Raw genomic sequence first — 10,287 nt, 5'->3', positions numbered from 1 at the left:
CTATGTTCAGTAAAGAAAGTAGTTCGTAACTGTTGTAAAATTCTTTTCGCATAATTTTGAAGAAGTATTGGACATCTTATCATACTCTGATTATTTAGAAAGTAAATCTATTAGGCAAGTCTATTCACCACAAACGACCAGCGTCGCGACGCATTTACGAGTCATGCGAACCTCGAGTCATTCATGCTTATTTCTAACTATAAAGATATAGATATTATAAAGATATAGGATATGATCAACGCGATGCTGCAAATGCTTTGAAGCATTTTTTAATTGATCAGTTTGTAAAATTCTTTCTTATAATTAATCCATCAAATGCTTCAAAGCATTTGTAACGAAACTTTGACCACAGCCACAGACACAATAGAATAGATTATGTAAATTTATAATGTCTAAATTTAATCTAATGTGAGTCGCCATTGCTCCTACTAAATATAGAGTAAGTGCAAAAAGTATTCGTACGGAGAAAATATTTTTTTTTAATTTTATTTTTAAAAAGTATAAATCATCGAATCGATACAAATATGATGATTTCAACATTAATTTAACGTCGATTCAACATTAATTGACAATTATTTCTTGTTAAATAATTAACAATTTATTTATAAAAAATAAAATAGACTGTATGTTTCTTAAAAAGATATATACCAAAACGACGTGTATTAATTTTACAAAATATATCATCTGAAAAATAAGAAAATTAAAAATTTTATTGTTTGAATACTGAAAAAATATTCTTACAGACGAAAAATTTAGCTTTTAAAATCAAGAATACATGTAAAGCGTCTATGTTAGAACAGAATGTATTTATTGTATAAAATTGCTAATTAATGTTTATTTTCTACTAATAATTTTCTACTATATACTCTTTATAACAAATTTCTTTGTACGAATACTTTTTGCTCTCACTGTATAACCTAATAAATATAACAGTGAAGGAATGAAGAATTAGGAATAAGACAAAACGCTTTCATCCTGTGAGAAACCATATATTCCGATGTATCCGATTTCTGATAGATTGAAATAGTTATTCTTTATTCTTAATTCTTTGTTCCTTCTCCTATGTCTACACTAAATAAAGTTAATTGGATCAAGTTATTAGCAAAATTAAACCGTTTCAATGTAAATAATAAACTTTAATCTCATTTCAATTTACTCTCCATCTTTTTTTAATTCTTAAAAAAAGAAGTGTTAGTTAAATCGAGATTAAAATTAAACTATATTGATAGAAACGAGCATCAATTATGGAGACAATCCAACGTTTAATAGAAAATTAAATTATTTTCTGATACCTGTGGCATTCTCATTGCTACGTCACGTTTCGAGACGTAATCATTGTATATACAAGAGCAGCTCGTTTGAAATACCTATCTGTTTGATTGTCGGGACGTGAATGATAGCACGGCGACTTTTTGTAAACAACGGTAAAGCGCGGTGTGTGGATTGCCGAGTGCGTAACGAAAACAATTCCGAACTCCGTATGCCAACTGTCTCGCCACCGGTAAGTTATTTAAATAATATTTAACGTATTATGTAATTAGTGTTACAGAATTAATTTATATCGAATATTTTTTTGTTGCTTATATTTTGATAAACGAATATTATCGTATACTTTGCATTTCGTTTGTGAACTCGTTCACTGAAAACGGTTATTTCCACTCAATTAATTTATGACTCATCAACTTATAACAATAAATTTGTAACGATACGTTACGACGAAGTCGCAAGTTGGATAAAATTACGTTGAAATATAACATATAAAATCATTAATCAAATTACAGCAGCTCAAAGTAATTAATACAAAAAAGTTATTATTGCGCGTATTATAAATTTTTTACTGATTTTTATATACAGCAAAATATATTCGTACTACGAAAATATCTTCTGAAAAAATTCATTTTTAGAAAGTAAACATTAATTAGCAAAATATAAAGAATAAAAATATAAAGAATAAAAAATATAAAGAATAAAATAGACTTTAGATTCCTCAAAATTATTTTACCTGAAAAGCTATCTGATAATTCAAATATAATTTTAAAAATAAAAAATTATACTATTTGAATGCGCAAAATATTTGTGCAGTCGAGAAAAACTTCTAATTGTAAGATTAAGAAGCTCTTTCGTTTATTTAGAATAAAATATACTCATTATTGTAAATTGCTAAGTAACATTTATTTTTTAATAAGAATTTTTTAATAAAAATTTTTCTTGTGTAAATACTTTTTGCATTCACTGTAAATATTTAATATATTATAAGATATAAAATTTTTATGAACCTTTTTTTAAATATATTTTTTCAAATTTTATAATTTTATAAATAAAAATTCTCCTCTAGAGTAATCTATTTAAATCAATCGAATCTCTTGTTTTAAATATCTGAAATATCATACAGTCAATATTATAGCAAATAATGTATAAATGTATAGATATTAGATCACTTATTTGCAACGTTACTCTGTCAGCCTTTCTTCTCTTTTTGAGATTTTTTGTTGCAATCAATATTACACTGATGAAAATCCAATTAATTATTGTCTAATTAGAAAATAATTATTAAAATACGACGATACGCAATATTTTATGTCACTTCTAAAATTAACTCTAAGCAGTCTAGCAATACAGGAAATATCATTAACTAATGATCGATATATCACGACTTTTCGCTACTTGAATCATTCGATCCGACAATTCACGCGTTATTTCGCGTTCTCAATTTAAAAATGATAATGATTAAATTATATTTAAAATGGTAATAAATGTAAATTGCGATACGAGACAAATTCGAAAGAAAGTATCGCCAAAGTTATCTAATGCTAATTATCATTTGTATTGATATTGTAGTTAAACGATAATTTAATATCTCTATTTCTTCGATTTCTTACCTATATATTTTAAATGACTAATCCAACTCGGAATATGTAATAGCAATTGTCTTAATACGCTGAATTATACATTAATCAAGTTATTATTATTACAATAATCTCATAGATTTATAAACTACTTATTTACGAAGAATTATCGCGTTTCGAAGGATAATAATATGACGACACTGGGAGTAGCTTGTAATGTTGCCTGTCAGTTCAACTTCCATCACACGAATGACAGAACGGCGACTCTGTGTAAACAATAATCTGCTGTAGCCGCAATAACAAACATTGAGGCCGCGCACCGTTTTGTTATCTTGAATACGTAACACTAACGTTGAATATTTTGCTATTTATATTTTCATATTAAATTTTTCAGTAGGTAAATTACCATTGCATATTTCCATTATTCTAAATTGATGATTTAAAAGTAGCTAATAAATAGATATGTAATACACTAACGTTGAACATATTTCAAAGATAATGGCAAGATAGAATAGATAAAGCTTCTCTGTAATATTAAGAATGTACATAATATACAAGATGTTACACAACAAATATGCGATATTATAATGTACATGCAATATTTTAAGGTTACAAGATCGAGTAGAATTGAAAATTAATATGAAATTGTCGAGGTCGTTTACGATAATTGTTATTTGGAAATTATGTAATCTTGGCATTAGGATTTTTTTAAAATTAATTTTGAAAAGATATTATTACATAATCGTGGAATTCTCATATTAAATTGTACCTAATTTCATACAATCATCGGTTCATCAAAACTGATTGCTAGTCTTTTTTAACATATGCATATATCGCAAAAGTCCGTGAAATGATACAAATAATTACAAAGTGCAATTCATAGAATAATTTGGATCTACGAATTCTTTTCAAATGCAGTTGATAAACTAGCAGTGTTACACATTTCTGCCTTAAGATATACTATATGTTTCTGCACGATTTAGGATCGCAGGAGAAGTTAGGGAAAACTTTCATGTTCAAGCAGTTAAAGTTGATATGTCAGATATGTTGTGAGAGAAATTTACACGCATCTCTCTTCAATAAAACTTACACATGACGATAGGATCGGTGAATTGACATTAGAAAAAAATGATTGAACTATATTCCGCAAAGTAGTTTTATATTTCATAAAATTTTTTTCTCTTTTGCGGAAAATTATATCATATTTTTCCATACTCAGTATAACAAACTCTTATAAATGTTGAAAAATGAAATACATTTAACAAGCACTTGCTACATTACATATATTTTCTATGAAAATTTTTCTCCTATGTTATATTAAGTATATTTTCTCATGAAACTTTTCTCAATTTATATGATATTTTAAATATCATATTTTTCTTACTTTCGTTTCTTCCGTGCTTAATTATTTTCTTGTAATATTAGACATTTTAAAGTATGGCTGATTATGTTTATTATGGCTCGGTTATATAATAATTATATTTCTACTTTACATAAAAATCACGACATAGTAAATGAGTGTCGCGACGCCATCCGTTCTATGTCTATTTTGCGCCGCAGTTTGGTCTATTGACAGGAGCAAGTCATGCAGGAACAATTACGAAGGAATCTGAACGTTCGTTCACACACTTTACGAGCAGCAAAAGGGGAGGTTACGCGCTGCAGGCGAGAATGGTCTTCAGGATATTAGCACGTTATTGCCAGGGCTTATTGGTTTTATCGATTTTCTCGTTGTTCTATCCTGGCGGCCCTGTCTACCGTGAAAACGAATTAACATCCTGCCGTTTGTGAGGAGTGAGATGCGAATTGACGGCCATCGGAATCTTGTTAATGGCCTTGTGTCACACTTGGACCTTTGTTTTCGACGAATTTTGTATAGGTGATTTTGTGAACCACTTTATCGCTCCATCGTGATCCACACACTATATTCGTTGCGTTTGTGTTCAATAATACATATAGCTTATTAAAAACCAATTTATTTTGTAATAATAATGAATAAAAAACATATTATTTGTGGTAACAATTTTTTACATTGAAAGAAAAGATTGTTGTGCTGAACATGGCATAGCATTTTTAATTAGTTGCAGTCAATTTTTGGTTGTGTTAGCCTATCAAAATTCTATATTATGAATAGGCTAACGCAACCAAAAATTGGCTGCTGCAATCAAAAATTAGCTGCTGCTTTTACCATCTAATTTGCTGCAGCTACTTATTTTTTCTTTCAGTGATAGTATAAGTAAGTATATTTCAGTACAAATACGTTTTCTGTTAATACAATTTTCTGTTATTAAAGACAATAAGAAATAATAAGCCATATATAAGCGATAAAATAGTTATGTGTGTATTAAGTGCATTTTTAAACGGAGATATACGCTACGTTGATAAAAAAGCGATATATTTCAATATTAGCAATTTTTTAGTAGAATGTTTTAAAATTTTTAAATTTTAAATTGAAACAAGTTTTAATTAGAATGGTAAATATACTTAATTTCGTGCTTTCTATGTTATACTTTCAATTATACATGTATTAATTATACATATGTGTATTCTTGAAAATTACGTCATGAATTTTTAAACATCGCAATCCTAATGCTAGCTTTTTACTTATGTCATTTTTTATCAACGCGATGATATGTTCTTACATGGAACATGCTAATGATAAACACAATTTCAATTGCAACATAAATAATGGGTAAACGACATGTAGAGAATTAGACAGATAGCAGAGATATATTTGATCTCGTGGCAGTGAAACTGCGTGAGATGAAATCGGTTATTATACCTCGAGCGCGTGTCAGTACACAGACAAAGAGTAATGGTAGCCCATTATCGTAAAAATATAGTAGATTCACGGGACGACCAGAGAAATTATGGAAATAATTTACGCAATCGTGGAAAGTGCAGGGTACAACAATTCCCGGCTAAATGCCGCCCTTCTGACAATCGATTTGTACGCGATGCATGAAAACACCCACGGCCAAAAAACACACCCTCGCACATAGCCATAGCTATTTCACGGGAATTTTTCATATTATTGAAATATCAGAAGTTATTCCGCATGTTTGCTCGAATCAATGAAAACGTTTATTATTTTCGAAAGCAGGACCGGAATATGTCAAACATATTTCCACTCAACCTCGAATAACGAATGTCATAATGGCATATATTTATGTGAAAATTACCAAAAACTCATTTGTACCATCCATTTACGGTTTAAATAGTATACAGGATGAACTGATATTAAGTTAAGCATTGATTAATTTCAGAGTCGACTATTATATTCACAATCGACTGTGATTGATCAATTTATTATGGCTTAAGGCCGCTTTAAAATTTTCATTGTAGATGCTGCTTTACCAAGCTATTTAATTCTAGGAATAATCTTTGCAAGAAAGAATAGATTCTAAATATAGGAGAATCGAAGGAAATATTAAATATGGAATATAGGAACAAGAGTAATGTTTCGCATGTATCAGAAATTATAGATGGTGTTTGAAGAGAAGTTTCTAACGAGAGAATTACGACAAGATAACAATAGACATTTCGCATACTAAAGGAACGACACGAACGCTTAAGTAACGAGTCAAGCAGCAATGGTAGACGCTTGTAAACAACTATCAAACTCTCTCGTCGTACGTCGAGTTTTCACACCCTGCCTCGTTTACATTCGTTTGTCGTTGCGCGCATTCGTGCCGCTTGTCTTTCGTTGCTTTACTTGATGATACGGACTAACACCGATGAAACTCTTCAATCCAGTTTTTTTTTTGTGAGAATAAACGGAAATCTCTATTCGCAACATCAAACAAAAAAATCGTCAACCTGCGGCTAAATTTAATGCGTAAAGTCCACAAGAGTTTGAAAAATCGGGTTTTTAAAGAATAAAACTAGAATTTTTAAATTACTTTTTCTTTTTCATTCATTTCCCAAGACACTGAGTAGCAAATATATTTAAAAATTTAAATGGATTTAAAAATTTAAATTCTCAAATTATTCTTCGATTCGAAGTACATAAATCGCTCTTACATTCTTACTTCGATCAATCACCAATAACATCTGTACGCGAAACGTCAATAGCCACAAGTTTAATTCATTTCCTCGCGTAAAAGTCCATAGGTATGCATTGAATTCTGTGAATTCTTCACGAAATTGCTCGTCGTTTCCGGCTCCATCGGCGAGAGTCGGCGCGGCGGCCGCATAGAAATGATCAGTTGGATTCGGTTGGACTCGTCTGTTCCACTTCGAAAAATTCTTATGGCAAATAATATTCGTCAATCGGGACGGAAGAACACCGATCTTGAAAAAGAAAAGAGGATGAATGTAGGGAATAATGGAATTTCGGCAAGTCATTATCGAGTGCGAAATGTCGATGGCCAGTGAACTCTCACCCTTACTTTCGTCTTCCTTTTCCTCTATTGGCCCCTTATTTTCACCATTTTCCACTTCTTTCCTCTTCGTTCACCATCCCTCTTACCCGCGGAAATGGATATGTTTTCTTCGGACCAAACGCTTCGTTCTCTTATTCCGCCCTCGACCGAGCGAATGAAACGACAGATATTACTATGCCGCTGCTGACCCGTGCAAACAATGACGCCGTGAAAAGTATCCCTACACAGTAAACAGGATGAAAAATATCTGGCCTGGTTTTTCGTCTGTCTGCTATCTCTCCTATAAGCTGATTGAATGCGCTGGAGAAACTCCCGAGTTGGACATGCACGCAGCTTGTCGGCGAAATGACGCATCATCACGACGAGAGGTCTTTTTTATCCAAAAACTCATGAAATTATGATATACTTTTCTGGTGCAAGTTAAATAGATAGTGAGCTAAAATGTTTAAAAAATTATTTTGCATCAAATTGCTGAACACAAGATAAATATTTATTTATATGGAGATAATATTTGTAACATATATTTATTTATAAGAAGCTTGCTCCAGTTTATGCTCAAAAGAACGAATTTTATTTATGGATATGTTTTCGCTTTGAGAATTATTTTGTAATAGGGATATGTATAATAAGAAATATAAAAAAAATTGCTCGCAACTGTAAGCATATTATAATATAAATGTAAAATGTATTCAATTGCTTCCCCTCCGCTTCTTTTCATATTACTCCACTTTACCATTGCATAGCAAAATCTACTTTTGATGGGAATTATAGATAGGTAAATTTCTGCTGCTGTTTCTCTCGCGGGTATTCGTTGATCGATACACCATATTACATCCGCCGAGATACGTTGTCGGTCTCGTATATCCTTCCCCCATTACTGTGCTCGAGGACAGCAGTGATCTACGATCGTGGTGTGGACAAAGGGATCTGTTTCGCGACTTTCATAAAAGCCCCTTTTCGCACGTGCTAAATCCTTCACTTTTCCAATCGCAGCTGTGTGACCCTCCTATACCCCCGCAGCTCGTCCCGCTAGATTAATTAGGCGGAGTAGGTCCCCACGGAGACGTGTTTTGGAATTTTTTGCATAAATCCGTTTTAGAGATGGACATGGGGAAAGTACTGACGGCTGATTCAGGTTTGTAACGACAGAAAGAGAGAGAGAGAGAGAGAGAGAGAGAGAGAGAGAGAGAGAGAGAAAAGAGAAGAAGGAAGGTTGAACGAGAGAAGAGCGAACGAACAGGGGTGGACAGCGTGAAACATTGTTTTAGGACTATAAATAATCGTTATTGCCACGTTAATCATGGATAGTCGAGAGGCTCCATTATTCGTAGTGCTGCAGGGGCAACTCACGGTATGTTATTGCCCCCTTCAACCGTAGGGTCGGCATAGCGCCAACCCTTACGGTTTCGGTGTGGCTGGTATTGCTGCTCGGTTCTGAGCATGCCGCGAATTGCTGAGAACGAGCCGATCGAATCGAGCACGTCGGATGCTACGGCCCAGTCTAGAATCCCCTTTATTGATATCTACATACCCGATGAGTTTTCGAGGTGCCTATTGCCTCGAGGATTCCCATCGGAACTCCTGGTGGCGGGCGCAATTATTTCTACCCTGTGTTAACTTAACGCAGATCGCATAGATCCTGTATAACGAGATTTATCATAAAGACTGCTTCGGTGCACGCGAATTAATTTAGAGAGAGAGAGAGAGAGAGAGAGAGAGAGAGAGAGAGAGATGAAATATGCAAATTATTCCAAATCCACCATCAAGAATTCTGCAGTATATATTTACAAGATATATTGTATTACAAATGAATAAAAAGTTTTACGCGATTTGTATGATTTCATATAATAATTATAACTCTCATATACTATGATATTAACAATTAAATATATTCATTGCCACACACATTGCTACACATTCAGTCAAGCATTGGAATTGTGCTAATTGGATAAATAGTATATTAAATTTAATTAACCGCAATTATAAATACTACAAATCAAATTATTCAAATTGTTGAATTATGAGGTTTCGATCGTGAGAGAAGTATATATTAATACGAATGTACACATATAAATATTAATTTCAAAAAGAATCTTATTAATTTAAATATTGATTTGCAACAGTGCGCTCGTCTCTCGAATTATAATATTCATTATTTTTGCATGTTGCTTTTAATAAATGGAGCAGAGCGTATATAAATTCGGAAACCCAGTTATCGACGTACGTAATTTGTTAGTTTAATTCTAGTGAAATATTACGCAGCATATGTGTAGCTAGTTAAAACTGAAAGCGTTGGAAAACATATTAAATATTAAAAATTTTTAATATAAGGTCAGTAAAATCTAAAATCATCAAATCAGAAGCTCAATTAAAATGATTAAATCCACTCTCCCAAATTATTTATGACTTCCTCATTCTGTTTAAACACGCGAAAAATACTGAAAACGACAAGAGTTAGCGATTCACTTGGTAAACACATAAATCTAACGTGGTTGAATGTCTCGTCTTTTTATTCTTCGTGCTGTATGTATCGCCATGCGTAGGTAAACTTCAGGCATATCGAGAGACAGGCAAACAGTCGCATTCGAAATTCGATACGGTCCATCGCTGGGTTGATCGACGTTCTAATAAATCAAAGGGCAATGTCACGAGCGTCACGAGCATGCGGAGGAGTAGACAGCCGAGATTAACTTATCGAACCGAGAGTAAAGCTAGGCTACTATGGATGACTTTCGGCCCGATCGGTCAACCCAGGGTCGGATTAAGATACGAACAATCGACCAAGATCCCAAAATATCAAAATAACAATAGATTTCCCACTTTGCTAATTATTTCAAATATATTTTTGTATAATCTCTTATTAGAGAGAGAGTATTTCACATTTAACTCTTCTTAATAGAATACGTAATTTTAGAAGCAGAGAAAATTTTATTCCAACGAAAGAATAATATGCTCGAATATAAATTGAAATGCAGGATAGAGTATCGAGAATCAAATTAAAATTTTGAGCGATCAAAAATAGTAACATATAACGACAATTTATTATACTCCATTTG

Source organism: Atta colombica, unplaced genomic scaffold, assembly GCF_001594045.1.
Source record: "Atta colombica isolate Treedump-2 unplaced genomic scaffold, Acol1.0 scaffold47, whole genome shotgun sequence".
NCBI classification, from domain to species: Eukaryota; Metazoa; Arthropoda; class Insecta; order Hymenoptera; family Formicidae; genus Atta; species Atta colombica.
This window is presented reverse-complemented; position numbering follows the sequence as displayed.